Source organism: Coregonus lavaretus (genome assembly GCF_964263955.1).
Source record: "Coregonus lavaretus genome assembly, contig: HAP1_SCAFFOLD_1078, whole genome shotgun sequence".
Classification (NCBI taxonomy): domain Eukaryota; kingdom Metazoa; phylum Chordata; class Actinopteri; order Salmoniformes; family Salmonidae; genus Coregonus; species Coregonus lavaretus.
In genome coordinates this window covers 98527-117279 of record NW_028166972.1, presented here as the reverse complement: position 1 = coordinate 117279, position 18753 = coordinate 98527, and the positions used below count along the sequence as shown (strand labels likewise).

General features: G+C 44.6%; 1 pseudogene across 1 annotated transcript in view; it reads left to right on the top strand.

Annotated features, from left to right (window-relative positions):
• The first annotated feature begins 14018 nt into the window (after positions 1-14018).
• LOC311114050 (serine/threonine-protein phosphatase 6 regulatory ankyrin repeat subunit A-like) overlaps positions 14019-18753 on the top strand; it is a 71847-nt pseudogene continuing 67112 nt past the window's right edge. Inside the window, exons 1-3 of the transcript in view lie at positions 14019-14094; positions 14293-14363; positions 14491-14691. The product of the transcript in view is annotated as a serine/threonine-protein phosphatase 6 regulatory ankyrin repeat subunit A-like (transcript). The remainder of the gene's footprint in view (positions 14095-14292; positions 14364-14490; positions 14692-18753) is intronic.

Here is an 18753-nt window from a genome sequence, read left to right as displayed (position 1 = left end):
TCTTGTGATCATTTTGACCCCACGGGGTGAGATCTTGCGTGGAGCCCCATATCGAGGGAGATTATCAGTGGTCTTGTATGTCTTCCATTTCCTAATAATTGCTCCCACAGTTGATTTCTTCAAACCAAGCTGCTTACCTATTGCAGATTCAGTCTTCCCAGCCTGGTGCAGGTCTACAATTTTGTTTCTGGTGTCCTTTGACAGCTCTTTGGTCTTGGCCATAGTGGAGTTTGGAGTGTGACTGTTTGAGGTTGTGGACAGGTGTCTTTTATACTGATAACAAGTTCAAACAGGTTCCATTAATACAGGTAACGAGTGGAGGACAGAGGAGCCTTAGTTAGTTAATCATTAGTCTAACAGTTGTTTTTCATTTTATTGTTTTCATTTATTTTATTTCTCACATTAAACAGACATTTGAGAAGGATTTGAGAAGAGAATTGCTTGCAGTTGTACCTATGACACACAGACACACTAAAGCTGTACAGTGTAGTTAGAAAAGTCAGTTTACATTATTTGCAGATGTGTTCCCTTTTATTTACAAATCGAAAAATGTAACATTTGAAATGAATGTGACAGAACAGTTAAGCCAAGAGTTCCTGTGGGAGTCTTCTCCTTCAGTCTTTTTGCCTCCTATGCCTCGTTTCCCATTAGATGGGATTTTCCCAATGCCAACTTCACCTGAGACAGCCACTATCCAGTGTCATGTGTTGCTGAATTACAGATCTCGCTATCCCAATGTCGCTGCTGTCCATGGTGCTGAAATATCCAATCTCGGCTATTTGCATACATAGGACCATCCACACTTGACACCACACACACAAGTTAATGCTTTTTCTCTCACACACTTTTGAACATTGCACAACCTGCAACAAGACACTGAAACAACACTTAATTTCAAGTTTGTTTTTTTCTGAATAAGATGAAATCAATGTGTGGAAGGAGATTGGACAATGTATAGGCATTCCCTATAGCTGTTTTTGACTGGAGCATGATCCGATTGCTTTGTTTGAGCCAGAATGGAAATTTGGTCTGAGAAACGACGCCCATTTTAGCATGACTATTTCAGACAAAATTAACTTTATGTTATATGTAAAAATATAAATAAGGCAATGTTTATATGTCACGCCCTGGCTCTGGGGACTATGTTATGTTGAGCCAGGGTGTGTAAGTCTATGTTTGTATATCTATGTTGGCCTGAGTGACTCCCAATCAGAGGCAACGAGTGTCAGCTGGTTGTCTCTGACTGGGAGCCATATTTAACTATCGGTCTTTTCACTTTGTGTTGTGGTTTCTTGTTCCGTTAAGGTTTGTTCGTGTTGTAACCTTAGACGTCACGCATCGTTGGTTATTGTTTTGATCGTGTTGATCAGTTAATAAATATATATTATGTTCACCTTCAACGCTGCGCATTGGTCCTCTCTCGTAGACGAGCGTGACATTATATGACCCCCTTTCAAACAGTCACTTATTTATCACTTTCTTGCAGATATACAGTGCATTCAGAAAGTATTCATACCCCTTAACTTATTCCACATGTTGCTTTCTTACAGCCTGAATTCAAAATGGATTCAATTATAACATTTTCTCTCACGCAGCTACACACAATACCCCATAATGACAAATTGAAAACACGCTTTTGAAATTTTTGCAAATGTATTGGAAATTACATACAGAAATATCTCATTTACATAAGTATTCCCACCCCTGAGTCGATTAAAGCTGTGTCTTACTTGATAAATCTCCAAGAGCTTTGCACAACTGGATTGTAAAATATATGCATTATACAATATATAGACAGACATTTTTTTTTTGCCATAGGTTTTCAAGCCGAATTAAGTCAAAACTGTAACTAAGCCACTCAGAAACATTCAATGTCGTCTTGGTAAGCAACTCCAGTGAATATTTGGCCTTGTGTTTTAGGTTATTGTCCTGCTGAAGAGGGAATTTGTCTCCCAGTGTCTGTTGGAAAGCAGACTGAACCAGGTTTTCCTCTAGGAATCTGCCTGTACTTAGCTCTATGCCGTTTATTTTTATCCTAAAAAAGTATCTAGTCCTTGCCAATGACATGCATACCCATAACATGATGCAGCCACCACCATGCTTGGAAATATGAAGAGTGGTACTCAGTGATGTGTTGTGTTGGATTTGCCCCAAACATTAGGCTTTGTATTCAGGGCATTAAGTTCATTTCTTTGCCACATTATTTGCAGTTTTACTTTAGTGCCTTATTGCAAACACAATGCATGTACAGGTTTCCTTCTTTTACATTTACATTTTAGTCATTTAGCAGACGCTCTTATCCAGAGCGACTTACAGTTAGTGAGTGCATACTCTGTCAATTAGGTTAGTATTGTGGAGTAACTACAATGTTGATGATTCATCCTCAGTTTTCTCCTATCAAAGCATTAAACTTTCTAACTGTTTTAAAGTCACAATTGGCCTCATGGTGAAATCCCTGAGCGTTTTCCTTCCTCTCTGGCAGCTGAGTTAGGATGGACACCTGTATTTTTGTGGTGACTGGGTGTATTGATACACCATCCAAAGCATAATTAATAACTTCACCATGCTCAAAGGAATATTCAATGTCTGCTTTATTTGTACCCATCTACCAAAAGGTGCCCTTCTTTGCGAGGCATTGGAAAACCTCCCTGGTCTTCATGGTTGAATCTATGTTTGAAATTCACTGCTCGACTGAGGGACCTAATAGATCATTGCATGTGTGGGGTACAGAGATTATGTATTCGTTCAAAAATCACTATTATTGCACACATAGTGAGTACATCTAAGTGATTATGTGACTTGTTAAGCACATTTTTACTCCTGAGCTTATTTACACTTGCCATAACAAAGGGGTTGAAAACGAATTGATTAGATTACTAGATACTAGACTCTGTCAATATGTTTTTGGAAGTGGCTCTGCATTTCTTGCATACATATCATATTTATGTAAGGATTATGATGACTTTCTAAAAGGACAAAGCTGTTTATGTGTGTTCCCTTGTCTCCACTGTCACCACATCCCTCGATGCGTGCAAACAGAGCATCTATATCAGGGATGGGCAACTCCAGTCCTCGGGACCTGATTGGTGTTACACTTGTTCCCCAGCCCCAGCTAACACATTTGACTCTAATAATCAAGTGCTCATGGGTTTCAGTTTAGAATGCAATAAGTTTAATCATCTGTGTTTGCTAGGGATGGGGAAAAAGTGTGACACCCCTCCGACCCCCAAGGACTGGAATTGTCCATCCCTGATCTATATGGTACAACCAGTACCAGACCTTAATGAATGTGTCTGTTTTGAATATTCACGGAGACAGAATGATGTGGTTGATAGCAGAGACGTCATGCCCAAAGGGGGCACAGGGTCACTTGCCCCCTCAGATTTGTGATGTTTAAATTTGTCTTGTTATATTTTCTCTGTCATACTACTAACCATGAAGTTGGCTTTAGCTAGCCCAGATAGGATCCCAATCTCCCAACCTAATAACTACACTGAACAAAAATATAAACGCAACATGTAAAGTGTTGGTCCCATGTTTCATGGGCTGAAATAAAAATCCCAGAAATGTTCCATTTGCACAAAAAGCTTATTTCTCTCAAATTGTGTACACACATTTGTTTACATCCCTGTAAGCAAGCATTTCTCCTTTGCCAAGATAATCCATCCACCTGACAAATATGGCATATCAAGAAGCTGATTAAACAGCATGATAATTACACAGGTGCACCTTGTGCTGAGGACAATAAAATGCCACTCTAAAATGTGCAGTTTTGTCACACAACACAATGCACAGATGTTTCAAGTTTTGAGGCAGCGTGCAATTGGCTTACAGACTGCAGGAATGTCCACCAGAGCTGTTGCCAGATACGTTTATGTTAATTTCTCAACCATAAGCCAAGGCGGCTTTAGAGAATTTGGCAGTACTTCTAACTGGCCTCACGACTTCAGACCACTTGTAAAGCAGCGTATGGGCGAGCTGTTGGCTGATGTCAACGTTGTGAATGCTCCATGGTGGCAGTGGGGTTATGGTATGGGCAGGCATAAGCTACGGACAATGAACACAATTGCATTTTATCGATGACAATTTGAATGCACAGAGATACCGTGGGATAGTGTACGTGCACAAAGTGAGTTTGTAACATGTATATCATTCTTGCTTGTTGTTCTTTATAGTTACTACCATTGCCTATTGTAAGTTGCCTCTCTGTGTTTTACTGTGTTGTGTAATACTCCGCAGGTAGCATTATGCCATTAATACAGCCCTTCCTTTGTTAATAGCGTTGTTGCTCTACTTGTGCTATCAGTTATTGTGCATATTCATTACCCCTGTTATCTGTCCATTACAGGACCACTATCATTCCACTACCTTTCCATGTCCATTTCATCCGTGTGTGTCAATAAAGTATCCTTGGATGTAACTCTGAGGTTGCCTTATTCCCCTCTTACCGAGGGAGGTGAAAGCGCAACCTGGTCTCAGAACATTTCAAGGCAAAGGGTGGCTACTTTGAAGAATCTCAAATCTGAAATATATTTTGATATGTGTAACACGTTTTTGGTTACTACATGATGCCATATGTGTTATTTAATAGTTTTGAAGACTTCACTATTATTCTACAATGTAGAAAATACACAAGACACAGAGGAGGAGAAACTATCCAACACCCTGGGAGAGAGAACGAGTGACCTCAGTCGAACTCATAGCCAGAAAGATGGGTTAGATACAGGAGAGGAGGAGGTTACCCCGAATGCCATCACCCCTGCTCCTGTGATCAGGCCAACGGGCAGGCGGAGCGAGAGGTCATAGTGATAGTGATTCACACCCAGAGAGAGACAGACAACCCATACAACCTCTTGGCTGAGATTAACCACACAGAGGTAGAGGTAGAGGGCCTTCAGGGCAAGCCAGTCAGTCTGCCTGCTCTGATCCTCAAGTCAATTGTATTTAAATTCATATTCATTAAAGATTTTTAGTCAAGACTTGAAAAGTGCCATTTATTTCAAATGATAATTATTCAGTGTCTGCAACCCTCAAGAACCAGGGTGAGTCTGGGTCCCCCTTTAACTGGGCAAACACAACTTGCATATCGTCATAGACTAGGCGGAAACGTTCATCTTTTAACTTTGCTTGAATAAAACAATGCATTTTTCATAGTGAGCAAGAGTTTTCTATGATGATTAAAGTTTTTTGGTCGCGCCCTCCACTTTTTTGTCAAATAATACATCTAAAAAAAATGTAATAAGTTAATTATTAAAAGCATTAAAATTGGGATTGGGATGTTTCCCACTTATTTATACAACCTACTCCACAAAGTTTAGAGAAATGTTCTGAAATTAATTAAGAATTAAACAGAAGAAAATCAGAATTGAAGGCAACTATAATGCAAAGAATTTAATGGTCTATGGTTCAATCCTGTTTCTGGTCTAATGAATAATTAATATTGTTCCTCCTCTTCCTTGTGGCAAGCGCAGCAGCACACTGCCCTCCAAAGCCTGCAAAAAAAACGCCGGACTGCCCCTTTCCTCGCCCTGCATGGAACATCCAGGGTCACCTCCTTGGTGACGTGTGGGGTGACGTCCAGGGTGACCACAGCAACATCCTCTGGAAAGGGACAAAAGTGGGGCAGAATGTAAATAAATGCAAACCGTAGGTTCTAAACACTGGCCAGTTGAATGGGATCTTTTATTTCAGCTCATGAAACATGGGACCAACACTTTACATGTTATCATGATGAACGGCACCTGTCAGAGTGCTTTCTATAAGTCTTACTCACCTGCTTGGATGTCAGATGGCAGAGTGGCGTAGACGGCCACCATGAGAGGCTTTTCTTCAGGTGTGACGTCCGCAACCTCCAAGAGTGAAGAAGCAGGGTATTTATCTGTGTTAGGGGTGAGGTCCAAAACCTCCAGCTGAGAACAAGCCGGATCTGCCTCTGTGTTAGGGGTGATGTCCACAACCTTCAGGTGGGTAGAAGCCGGGTCTGCCTCTGTGTAAGGGGTGATGTCCACAACTTCCAAGTGGGACGAGACGGGTTCTGCCTCTGTGTTAGGTGTGACGAACACAATCTCCAAGTGGGAAGAGACGGGTTCTGCCTCTTTGTTAGGGGTGATTTCCACAACCTCCAGGTGAGAAGTAGCCGGGTCTACCTCTGTATTAGGGGTGATGTCCACAACCTTACGGTGGGAAGAAGCCGGGTCTGCCTCTATGTTAGGGGTGATTTCCACAACTTCCAGCTGGGAATAAGCCGGGTCTGCCTCTGTGTTAAAGGTTATGTCCACAACAACTAGGTGGAAAGAAGCCGGGTCTGCCTCTGTGTTAGGGGTGATTTCCACAACCTCCAGGTGAGAAGTAGCCGGGTCTACCTCTGTATTAGGGGTGATGTCCACAACCTTACGGTGGGAAGAAGCCGGGTCTGCCTCTGTGTTAAAGGTTATGTCCACAACAACTAGGTGGAAAGAAGCCGGGTCTGCCTCTGTGTTAGGGGTGATGTCCACAAGCTCCAGGTGGGAAGAAGCAGGATCTGCCTCTGTGTTTGGGGTGATGTCCACAACCTCTAGGTGGGAAGAAGCCAGGTCTGCATCTGTGTTAGGGGTGATGTCCACAAACTCCAGGTGGGAAGAAGCAGGATCTGCCTCTTTGTTTGGGGTGATGTCCACAAGCTCCAGGTGGGAAGAAGCCGGGTCTGTCTCTGTGTTTGGGGTGATGTCCACAAGCTCCAGGTGGGAAGAAGCCGGGTCTGCCTCTGTGTTTGGGGTGATGTCCACAAGCTCCAGGTGGGAAGAAGCCGGGTCTGTCTCTGTGTTAGGGGTGGTTTCCACAACCTCCTGATAGGAAGAAGCCGGGTCTAACTCTGTGTTAGGGGTGATGTCCACAAGCTCCAGGTGGGAAGAAGCCGGGTCTGCCTCTGTGTTAGGGGTGATGTCCACAAGCTCCAGGTGGGAAGAAGCCGGGTCTGTCTCTGTGTTTGGGGTGATGTCCACAAGCTCCAGGTGGGAAGAAGCAGGATCTGCCTCTTTGTTTGGGGTGATGTCCACAAGCTCCAGGTGGGAAGATGCCGGGTCTGCCTCTGTGTTAGGGGTGGTTTCCACAACCTCCTGATAGGAAGAAGCCGGGTCTAACTCTGTGTTAGGGGTGAGGACCACAAACTTCAGGTGGGTAGAAGCCTTCTTAGCCTCTGTGTTAGGGGTGATGTCCACAAGCTCCAAGTGGAAAGCAGCCAGGTCTGCCTCTGTGTTAGGGATGATTTCCATAACCTCCTGGTGGGAAGAAGATGGGTCTGCCTCTGTGTTAGGGGTGATGTCCACAAGCTCCTGGTGGGAAGAAGCCAGGTGTGCCTCTTTGTTAGGAGTGATGTCCACAACCTCCAGTTGGGAAGAAGCAAGGTGTGCCTCTTTGTTAGGGGTGATGTCCACAACCTCCAGGTGAGAAGAAGCCGGGTCTGCCTCTGTGTTTGAGGTGATGTCCACAACCTCCAGGTGGGAAGATGCTGGGTCTGCCTCTGAGTTATGGGAGATTTCAACAACCATACGGTGGGAAGAAGCCGGGTCTGCCTCTGTGTTTGGGGTGATGTCCACAAGCTCCAGGTGGGAAGAAGCCGGGTCTGTCTCTGTGTTAGGGGTGGTTTCCACAACCTCCTGATAGGAAGAAGCCGGGTCTAACTCTGTGTTAGGGGTGATGTCCACAAGCTCCAGGTGGGAAGAAGCCAGGTGTGCCTCTTTGTTAGGGGTGATGTCCACAACCTCCAGCTGAGAAGAAGCCGGGTCTGCCTCTGTGTTATGGGTAATGTCCACAACCTCCAGGTTGGAAGAAGCAGGGTCTGACTCTGTGTTAGGGGTGATGTCCACAACCAATGGGTGGGAAGAAGCTGGGTCTGCCTCTGTGTTATGGGGGATTTCCACAACCTCCAGGTGGGAAGAATCCTGGTCTGCATCTGTGTTTGGGGTGACAATTAAAATCCTGATTGGCTTTACTACTACAAGGCACCAGGATGTCATGACAAAAGGCATATGTCAGAGTGCTCTCTATGAGTGCTACTCACCTGCTTGGATGTCAGCTGGTAGTGTGGCGGAGACGGCCACCACTAGGACAGGGGGAACTGGCAGGGTGTCTGCAGTAGGCTGGAAGTAGCTTTTCACCTCGTCCGCCACAAAGGCACAGACAGAGCTCATAAAAAAAGGGGTTGTGAGGTCATCCAGGGAGAAGGACTGGCTGATTCTCCCAAGGATCGACCTCACAGAGTCAAAAGCAGCAGCCCGGGAGAAAGGGGTGTGAGGAGAAGAGGCCTTCAACATGCTGGAGAGCTTCTCCCCTACGGCCACCACCATACTCACAGCCATCCCGCTTAGGAGGATGGGGTGATCTGAATGGCCTTCCTCTGGCTGAAGCCACAGGGCCAGGAGGATCCTGGGCACCAGCTCCACCACCACCTGGGATGGGCTGAGCAGGTTGCTACAGGGCTTATTGGACAGCTTGTCCTGAATGCTCCTCACAGCTCTCTCCATGATGATGTGGACCTTGGGGTCGCTGAAATCAACAAAAAGCAGCAGAGAAAGCTAAACAATGTGCAATGTTCACACAGAGAACACTGCCCTAGTTTTTTTTCTGCATAGCTCCAGATGTGTAGATGAATGGAGCAAGCCGTATGCGGGGCAGTACATGGAACTCACATGTCAGCGCCAGCTGGAGAGGTGGGGTGCATAGAGCGGCGGAGCTTGCAGACAGCCTTGTGCTCCATGTCAATCATTTTTAGGCAGGTGTTTACTTCCCAGGTCTGCCGTAGGAAACAGGAAGTCCCATTAGTGTAATTTCACAACAGATATATTCTGCTGTACTAACTAGTTGTTGAAAGGCTAGAAAAGAGCTCACTGACTGATAGTCTAAGTCTCTAACTCTCATTCTCTTACCAGCCGAGCGAGTTCGTTCCCCTCCTCCAGGGTTTCCTTCCACACCCTTCAAATAAAACACAAAGCATTTAAACTTTCCTGGCTTCCTATTTATCTGTTGTTTATTTTACCCACACCTCCTGGAGTGCTGCTGGTGACAGAGAATGGCAGTGAAGGTGAGAGCTGACGTGGTACTCACCTCTCCCTAAGGGATTTTTTGCCCTGAGACACCAGCCAGTCGCTCATGTGCTCCATGGTGACATGGGGCGAGACCTGGCCTCGACTCTGGAGCAGCAGATAGTGGACCATGAGCTTCTTCTGCAAGATGAGGTAAGGTGTGAGACCGTGCCACTAAAGACCATATAATGTGCTTTCAGAAGGGCCTCTCGTAACATTTCACAACTGCTCATGTCTCACAATTTGCAAGTGATATTAAGAACTCTTATGACCATCTTCTCTAAACTGTCTTGAAATAAAACTCTTGTTTTGGGATTAAATCTATCTCTTTCTTTCTGTGGTTACTGTTTTTGTGGGATGAATCTTACCTGTTTATTGTAATATGCTTCCTCCCAGCAGGCCTGCAGAGTCTGAAAATAAAGGCTGCTTCTACAGAATTCCTTTGAAGATAATTAAAATAAGTATGCTTTATTAGGTACATTATGCACAGGCATTTACAGTATGCCAAAAGGAATATCTCCTAAAATTACCTTAGTGGGACCATAAGTGAACTCAGGAATGCTCCCAATCCTATCCATGGTCAGAGGGGGACGAAATGCAGCGCTATAAATATACGGGATGCTCTAGAGATAACAGGAATTACTTAAAGTCGCGAATGATCAATGCCTGTGGAATCGTCCAATTTGCTGCGCTGAGAATTGAGTTGTAGGCGATATTTGGATATGTTTGGCGCAACATACATGTTTACATTCTATTGCCATGGAGAAATTGAGTTTCTAGAACCTGTTTTCTTCTATATCTTTATTTCGTGAAAGATTAAGATCTTTATTTTGTCATAATGTGTATATGAGGACGTTGGAGCCCGTTCCGATTCATGACGCGGTTATCCAGGTGCAAGTTGCATAGACCTACTAATCCAACCTTGGCTTACAAGTTAAATTAAATTAGTATATATGCCTATACAAATCTATTGACCACGTCCATTTAAATCAATGATTGTCAATTGAAAATCTGGTTGTTGTGTTATCCTGTTGTGCGTGTCAGGTGTCCTCTTAAGCACGTTATTCCAATATTTCCTAGAATTGACGCAGGTTACACTTTTGCAAAACTACTCGGTTAAAAATAAGAGCATGAATGACAATAAAGGTATGACTTGAATTATATGTGTAGTAGTGTGATGTTGTTCCCCTAGATTATGCACCAAATTGCACACAAGGACAGTTCAAGTAGGCCAGGTCAAGAGGGGATGTTAAAAAGTTAATAATAATAGTAATTCAATGTGGTTTCTTTATTTAATTACAGCTCCATAGCTAATGTTATTTTTTGGTGTACAAACATTTTTATGTATCTATATTGTAAATACACCTAATTGTAAAAGTTGTGTATATTTTGGTTTGGTCCATCGCGGGTTATCTGTATTTATGTACCCTCTTATTGTTCTCTTTTGCCTGACCTTCAACTAGCAAGGTATGTTGTCCTTGGCGCCGTAATTTGTCGATATAAAACTGTGGTAAAGTTACACAAAGTGCTGTTACGCAACTACAGGTTTTGTTACAATGTGGACAATATAAAGATGTATGTTAACAACTTTCACCGAGCTCGCTAATTAGGGTACCTATTGTAACTCGGGAGTATTTGGGGCAGTGTTTGAGTGAGTGTCTATGTGCTCACGCAGGTGCCCGAGAGCTGTGGCTGCACCAAGGGCTAAACTATTGTGTGTTGTCTCTTCGTGTACAGGTATGTCATTTATTTTGTCAGAATTATGTTGTATATCATTTTACTTGTATTGTATAGTGTGTTGTTAGGCACTGAATGTGTGCATGCAGCACCTGTTCTCTTTTGCCTGACCTTCAACTAGCAAGGTGCCCGAGAGCTGTGGCTGCACCAAGAGCTAACATATTGTGTGTTGTCTCTTCGTGTGCAGGTCGAATAAAAATTATCCAACCATCAGAATTCCAGTTGTGGCAGTGTCCTAATTACGTGACCTGCCGACTGGTCAGCTCAAGCCGACCGCCGGAGCTGTGCATGTGGATGAGGTGCACGACCTGTGCATGTGAATTTGTTGATGGCTTACTGTAAGTGAATATATACTGTAAACAGTGAAAGTGAATGTAGCATATTCATTAGATACAGGTATTCGTGCTTATTTGTATGTTTTGGATGAATTTGTTTATTGCATTTTTTGGGGGGGGTATTTGAATGCACTAAATGCACCCGTGTTATGCTGGGGATTTTAGTGTGGGTAGAGGGAGGGGTGTCCTTCCATTTACACCAATTGTACAGTCAGCTCCTGGGAGTAGAGCGTTTGCTAGTCCTGAGTTTGCAAGCACTGGGAGGGGTAGGCTGTTTGTTCCACCTGACCAGGGTATCCCACCTCTGTCTTTTGATGTACCATCATCCACAGTACTCGGTGATAATGGGATGCCTCCGAGTCAGCTTAGTGACCTTATTAAGCAGATTGGTTCAGAGATAGGAGAATCTATCAGAGCGAGTTTACTGCAGCCTGGGGTTTCAAGTCTTTCTCCTGCCCGTCCCCCTCACCAACCCCAGCAGTTTCCCCTGCCTGAGCAGTGTGGGTCAACCTTTATTGATGCGTCCAAGCTGAATCTGGTTGTGAAGTCAGATGTTAGTGCTCCACCTCTTTTTAGGGGTGATGGCTCAGATAAGTACTCTGTCCTGGAGTGGGAGGAGTTAATGGAAGTCTACCTAGAGAAGAGGGGTTACACTGGGTCTGGGAATGTTGGGGAGGTAATGTCTAGGCTCATGGGGAGGGCACGGGATGTGACCAAAGTCTGGAAGCGTAACAACCTTGTTGTCACAGATGTTAAGGCGGTGTTCAGTGTTTTCAAGCAACACTTTGGGGATACTGTCTGCTCAGGTATGCCATTAGCTGATTTCTATTCAATCAAACCATATGCTAATGAGGGTCCAATAGATTTCTGGATTAGGCTTAACAAAGCTGCAGAGGCAGCCGAACAGTACCTTGTGAGTGAGGGCAGGACCTTACCCAATCAGTGCTCAGAGTTGGCAGTCATGTTTGTACGCAACTGTCCTGATAAAGAGTTGGCCCAAGTGTTCAAGAGCAAACCCATTCGTGACTGGACAGCCAGTGAGGTACAGGATCGGTTGGATGAACTGTTAAGGGAACGTAAAGCATGTAGAACACAAATTTCACAGCAGGTTGCTGCTGTTTTTGACTGCCCTCAGGAGGGAGTGGGTCCTGTGAAAAGACCTAATGTGTCATCTTTTTCTCAATGTGGCCGTGAACCAGACCAGGCACCATCTGTATCTGAGGGTGGGACATTAAAGAAAGTTTTGACTTTGTTAGAGAAGGCTCTGGTCAGCAATACTCAGCAATACTCAGTCTGTGAGTGGCGCAGTGGTCTAAGGCACTGCATCGCAGTGCTAGCTGTGCTACTAGAGATCCTGGTTTGAATCCAGGCTCTGTCGTAGCCGGCCGCGACCGGGAGACCCATGGGGCGGCGCACAATTGGACCAGCGTCGCCTAGGGTAGTGGAGGGAATGGCCGGCTCAGTTCGTAGAGCATGGTATTTGCAACGTGTCAAAGTCACGTCAATTCAAATCTGGTATTAGGAACAAAAGAGGTCAACACGACTTCTAAGATATACTAGTTATTTTAATTAATGCAAAAACCTTCAATGGTAAATATGATGTTTCGTATATACGGGCTCTTTGAAATACCTCGCAGGGCACTTCAGAGAACTAAAACATTGTTTCAGATCCAATACTCAAATACTCTGACAGAGAAAGTTTCCCACTTCTCTGCTGGCCAATTAGAGTAAAGGACTGAGTGTGGTTTAAACTTTACTCAGCCAATCCGTTGGTTCAGGTGTTGGTCCCATCTCCTCGGCGCCATTTGTTGCACACTTCAGCCAGGCACAAGTTTATCATAACAACCTGTCATAGTGAGAAGAGCCAGCTCCCTTAGACCTCATTCCTACGTCCAAGGAAGGTTCACAGATCACAAAGAACCAGTATAGTCTAGCATTTGGAGAAACAATCCTTATCTCATTTTACCCCCTAAAACAGCTCTTCACATCAATCACAGCCTGCCAGGTGTCACAACCTACATTAGCCCAGTCAAGAATGCATTCTTTCTAAGTTAGTCATCCCATCAATTTAGGAGAATAATAAATCCCCAATAAACGCCAGGGTTGTAGGTTCGATTCCCACGGGGGGTATGAAAAAAGAAAAAGTAACGTATGCACTAACTGTAAGTCGCTCTGGATAAGAGCGTCTGCTAAATGACTTAAACATGTTAAATGTAGAGGGCCCCGTAAACAGTTCCACAAACGTCAGCATGAGTGCGCTGACTGTGGAAGCACTAATCACTGGACCAAAGCTCACTGTCAGATGCACCAGCTGTGCGTCAAGTGCTTTTCTCCGGGCCACATGAGCTTTGACTGTAGTGAGGCTGGGCAGTGACAGAACCCTGGATGTGGACAGACTGGCAGGTCTCAGGAAAACTAGAAAGCCTCCGTTCTGAGGAGGGCAATGTGGGGCATTCTTATTTTTCCTCCACTGATGATGATATCCAATCTGTTTATTCTTACTTTTGTGAGTCAGTACCCAAGAACAACACAGTCATTTTTCAGAACACAATCAGAATGACAGTTTGTTTTACACCACTGTGCTAGTACAGGATGAAGTTGAGCTGAAGGGGATGTTAGATAGTGGGTCCATGGCTACTACTCTGCGCGCAGATATTGTACCTCGGTTGAGGGAGGCAGGAGTGGTAGAGGGGAACTTTCTAGATCCTTCAGACATCATCCTGGTGGGTTGTGGTGGGAACAAACTAGCCCAGTGGGCATGTGTGACTTAAAAATGCAACTTTATGGCTTCTGTTATGTAGTCCCAGTGCTTATTGTTGATGGGCAGGTTGATGAACTCATTGTGGGAACTAATGTGTTGAAGTCTCTGATTAGACAGTGAGTTTCTATGTGCTCACGCAGGTGCCCGAGAGCTGTGGCTGCACCAAGGGCTAAGCTATTGTGTGTTGTCTCTTCGTGTACAGGTATGTCATTTATTTTGTCAGAATTATGTTGTATATCATTTTACTTGTATTGTATAGTGTGTTGTTAGGCACTGAATGTGTCCCCTGTCGGTCTGTCCCCTGTCGGTCTGTCCCCTGTCGGTCTGTCCCCTGTCGGTCTGTCCCCTGTCGGTCTGTCCCCCTGTCGGTCTGTCACCTGTTTTTCTGTCTGTGTCCCAGGAGCCAGAGTAAATGCCAAAGACAACAAGTGGCTCACTCCTCTGCACCGGGCCGTGGCTTCCTGCAGTGAGGTACGTGTACTGATACTGTCAGCCCTCACACACACTCCTGTGCATATGTGTTTGACTGTTAAGTGTGTTGTGATTTTTAAATGCACTTTAAACAAAGTTGAACATGATTTGAACTGTGTTCCTGTAGGAGGCTGTCCAGGTGTTATTGAAACACTCTACTGACGTGAACGCCAGGGACAAGAACTGGCAAACGCCGCTCCACATCGCTGCGGCCAATAAGGCAGTCCGCTGTGCCGAGGCCCTGGTCCCTCTGCTCAGCAACGTGAACGTGTCAGACCGGGCCGGGCGCACGGCGCTGCACCATGCAGCCTTCAGTGGACACCAGGAGGTTAGCAATTAGCATGGACATGATTACACACTGTAGTCTACACTTTATACCTGTCCTATCCCCACGTTGAGCTTACTGTGCGTCCGATTACTTATATTGGTTGAATGTAGGGCTGTGACGGTAATTGGATAACCGTGACATTGACGGTTTTGGATGAAGAACGCCATGAAAATAAAATAACCGTCAAAACCAAGTATGATTTTCTCTCCATAAAATGTTTTATCACCTTTTATTTTAATGTAGATATACTTTATCCATAGCGGGAGTGTTAACTCTTGATTATATGGTATTGTTTTGCTGACTTAGTTGGAGGAGATATAGACAGTTTAATAGATGGACTATCTTTTGATGCACCGCAATCACCAAATCTGCTCTATGTGCGAATAGGAGAGAATCTTTGAAGGTCAATTCAGGTTAATTGAAGAGGGGGGTAAGGTGAAAAGTGGGGACCGGGGGTAACTATAGTACCTCTAGATCTATAGCCTACAGGCTGGGGGTGGGTGGGTAGCCTCTGACCTCTGACCTTCACCTCTGACCTTTTTCATTGTTACAGTAGATCAGAGGAGTGAGGTGAAAAAGATGGCTCTCATTGCAAAAAAAAAACCATAACAACCTGTTTGGGCACATTTCAGTTTCACACCTAACGACGATGGAGAACCAGATGACTTGGACCAGCCTGTTTGCAGAATATGCGCAAAACCCATAGGCTACCTACTAAGAATTCCAGCACCACAAACGGGACATCGATAAGTGGCGAGCACTGCCAGACACTGGAACTCGTTATTTAGTCATAGGAATGGTGCCTTTACGAACGGTGGAGAAACCCGCCTTCAAATAAATGCTCTGGAAATTTGACAGACTATACGAGTTACCGGGGAGAAAGTATTTGTCTCAAACAGCGGTCCCTACCTTGTTCAACAAGGTGAAGGGGGAGGTTCAGACAGAGCTAAAGGACGTAGATTTGTTTATTTTTGCACTGAATACGGACATGTGGTCAAGTGTAAATATGACTCCTTACATGAACCTAACAGTGCACTATCTGACGAAAGACTGGACACTGAAATCCAACTGTTTGGAAACAACCTACATTCCGGAATACCACACAGCCGACAAACTCTCCGAAGCCCTGCGTTCGGAATTCCTTGACTGGGCCCTTGACGAAAATCTAATGTCCTGTATCGCCACAGACAACGGGGCCAACATTGTGGCTGAAGTGAGGCAACTGAACTGGCCTTGGCTAAATTGCTTTGGCCACAATCTCCATCTCGCTGTCACCATCAATGTGAAGCTAGAGCACAGGCCGTGTTCTAGGCCTATGTAGAACTCTGGTGGGCACTTTTTAGCAGAGCTGGCGATTTAACAGGGGGACCTAGTAAGGCCCAGACCGAGCTGAACCTCCCAATTCACAACCTCATTCTTGTGAGAAATTAAGTTTTAATAACTAAGCTGTTGTTAACATATAGACTAATATGTTATAAATTGTGTTCTTACACTGGTACAGTTATGCCCTATGAGAGATGTACAACTGCGCATGTGCGAAAATAAAGAAAGGGCATTTTCCCGCTTTCTGGTTGAAACACCAACGATGAACATGTGTGTTTATTCCTCTGTTAAGTAAGCCGGTATTCCTGTCCTGAAGATGACAGCACCAACAGGTTATGGGCCCAGGAGGGAACATGGAAGCCGATGGAATAGATTATGTTTCGACGGAGATGAAAAAAACTACGAGTTATGGGAGACGAAGTTTTTGGGACACTTGCGTTTGCTAGGGCTAAAGGCCACCATATTGAGCATGGGTGAAGATGAAGAAGACGGAGAGAAAAATGAAGAAGCCTACGCCGAATTGATACAGGTTTTGGATGATAAAAGTCTTTCCCTGATAATGAGAGAAGCAGCAGATGATGGGAGAAAAGCGTTGAAGATATTGAGGGAACATTATGCAGGTAAAGGGAAGCCACGTGTGATTAGCCTCTACACTGAGCTAACTTCTCTTCAGAAAGCCAGTGACGAAAGTGTTACGATTATATCATTCGTGCTGAGACGGCTATTACAGCACTGAGGAATGCTGAAGAGACTTTAAGTGACGGGATGTTGTATTGCAATGATTCTGAAAGGTTTGCCCGAATCATTTAAGCCGTTTGCCATCCACATAACGCAGAGTGACGAGCCGACAACTTATGGCAAGTTCAAAACCAAGTTGAGGAGCTATGAAAGCACCGAGAAGTTTAGCGCCATTTCCACTGACGACAACGTGATGAAGGCAAGTAACATTAAAGTTAGCTGGCCAAGAGGAATAGATAAAGGGACCGAGATAACCTGCTTCAACTGTGGCCAGAAAGGGCACAAGGCCCGGGAATGTACTGTTACTGGAGAGCACAGAGAACGGAGACAGTGGTGTAGTTTTTGCAAGCGCTCCACTCATACTGACGCAAATTGCAGACGAAAAAGAAGAGACAATGTGAAACAAGCAACAGATGCTGAAGGCCACACATTTGCATTCAAAATAAGTGACTGTCAGGTTCGTGGACTGAAACATAAAGGGCTGATGGTTGATACGGGAGCAACGTCACATATAGTCACGGACATCGGGAAGTTTAAGGAGTTTGACGAGACTTTCAAACCGGAAAAACATTCCGTGGAGCTGGCTGACGGAACAAGAACGAATGGTGTCGCGGAGAGGAGAGGTGCAGCGGAGGTTTACCTGAGAGACAACACGGGTCGTCGGGTGAAAACAACGCTGACACAACACGGGTCGTCGGGTGAAAACAACGCTGACGAAGGCGCTGTACGTGCCGTCGTTTCCACGGGACATTTTCTCTGTTAAAGCAGCGACAGCCAACGGAGCTTCAGTCAACTTTCGACAGGGGTGTAACAAGCTCATCCACAAGAACGGTACCACTTTTGACATCGAGGAGTACGATAGACTTTACTATCTTAACACTGTAAGTGATGAAAATGATGATGGATGTCATGGGTGCTATGATATTCACACATGGCACAACATTCTTGGCCACTGTAATTTTGAGGATGTGTCAAAGTTAGAAAATGTGACAGAGGGAATGAAAATCACAGGTAAGATTGACAAATCTACCCTCAACTGTGAAATCTGCACACAGGGAAAATTTGTTCAGAGCAGAAACAGAGAGCCTGATGAAAAGGCAAAAGCAGCTCTTGAGCTTGTGCACACTGATTTGGCTGGCCCTATTGAGCCAGAGGCGAAAGATGGGTTGGGATATACTCTAGCATTTACGGATGATTATTCAGGGTCAGTTTTTGTGTATTTCCTAAAAGCAAAAAGTGATACTGTAAAAGCTACTGAGAAGTTTATTGCTGATGTGGCCCCTTATGGAAAAAATAAAGTGTGTCAGGTCAGATAATGGCACAGAGTACACAGCCAAAGAGTTCCAGTCACTGCTCAGTAAGAATGCCATAAGACATGAAACTTCAGCCCCTTACTCACCCCATCAAAATGGGACCGCTGAGAGAAATTGGAGAACACTGTTTGAAATGGCAAGATGCATGCTACTTGAGAGCAACCTACCAAAGAAATTGTGGACATATGCTGTAATGACTGCTGCAGTAATTCGCAATAGGTGTTAAAATAAGCGTGTAGGACAGACTCCACACTACATGTTTACTGGGAGAAAGCCTGATCTTTCAAAGATGAAAGAATTTGGATCTGTTTGCTATGCATACAGACAGAACAAGAAAAAGTTGGACTCAAGATGTGAAAAGGGTATTTTTGTCGGGTATGATAAAAATAGTCCAGCATACCTAGTCTACTACCCAGACACTGGAAAAGTTCTTAAAAACAGATTAGTCAAGTTCGTTACAAAAGATGTAGTCGAACGCCAAACTCAGACAGATTTGGAAATGAGTGATGATCTTCATGGGGAGAGATTTCAATCCCCCATGCCAAAAGCCAAGATGGCAGATCAAAATTCCGAAGAGACACAAGATGTGCAAATCGAGACTTCAGATAGTCAGAGTCCACGCTATCCAGACAGAGAGAGGAAGAAGCCCCAGTACTTAAAAGACTATGAGTGTAAAGTGAAGTGTGAT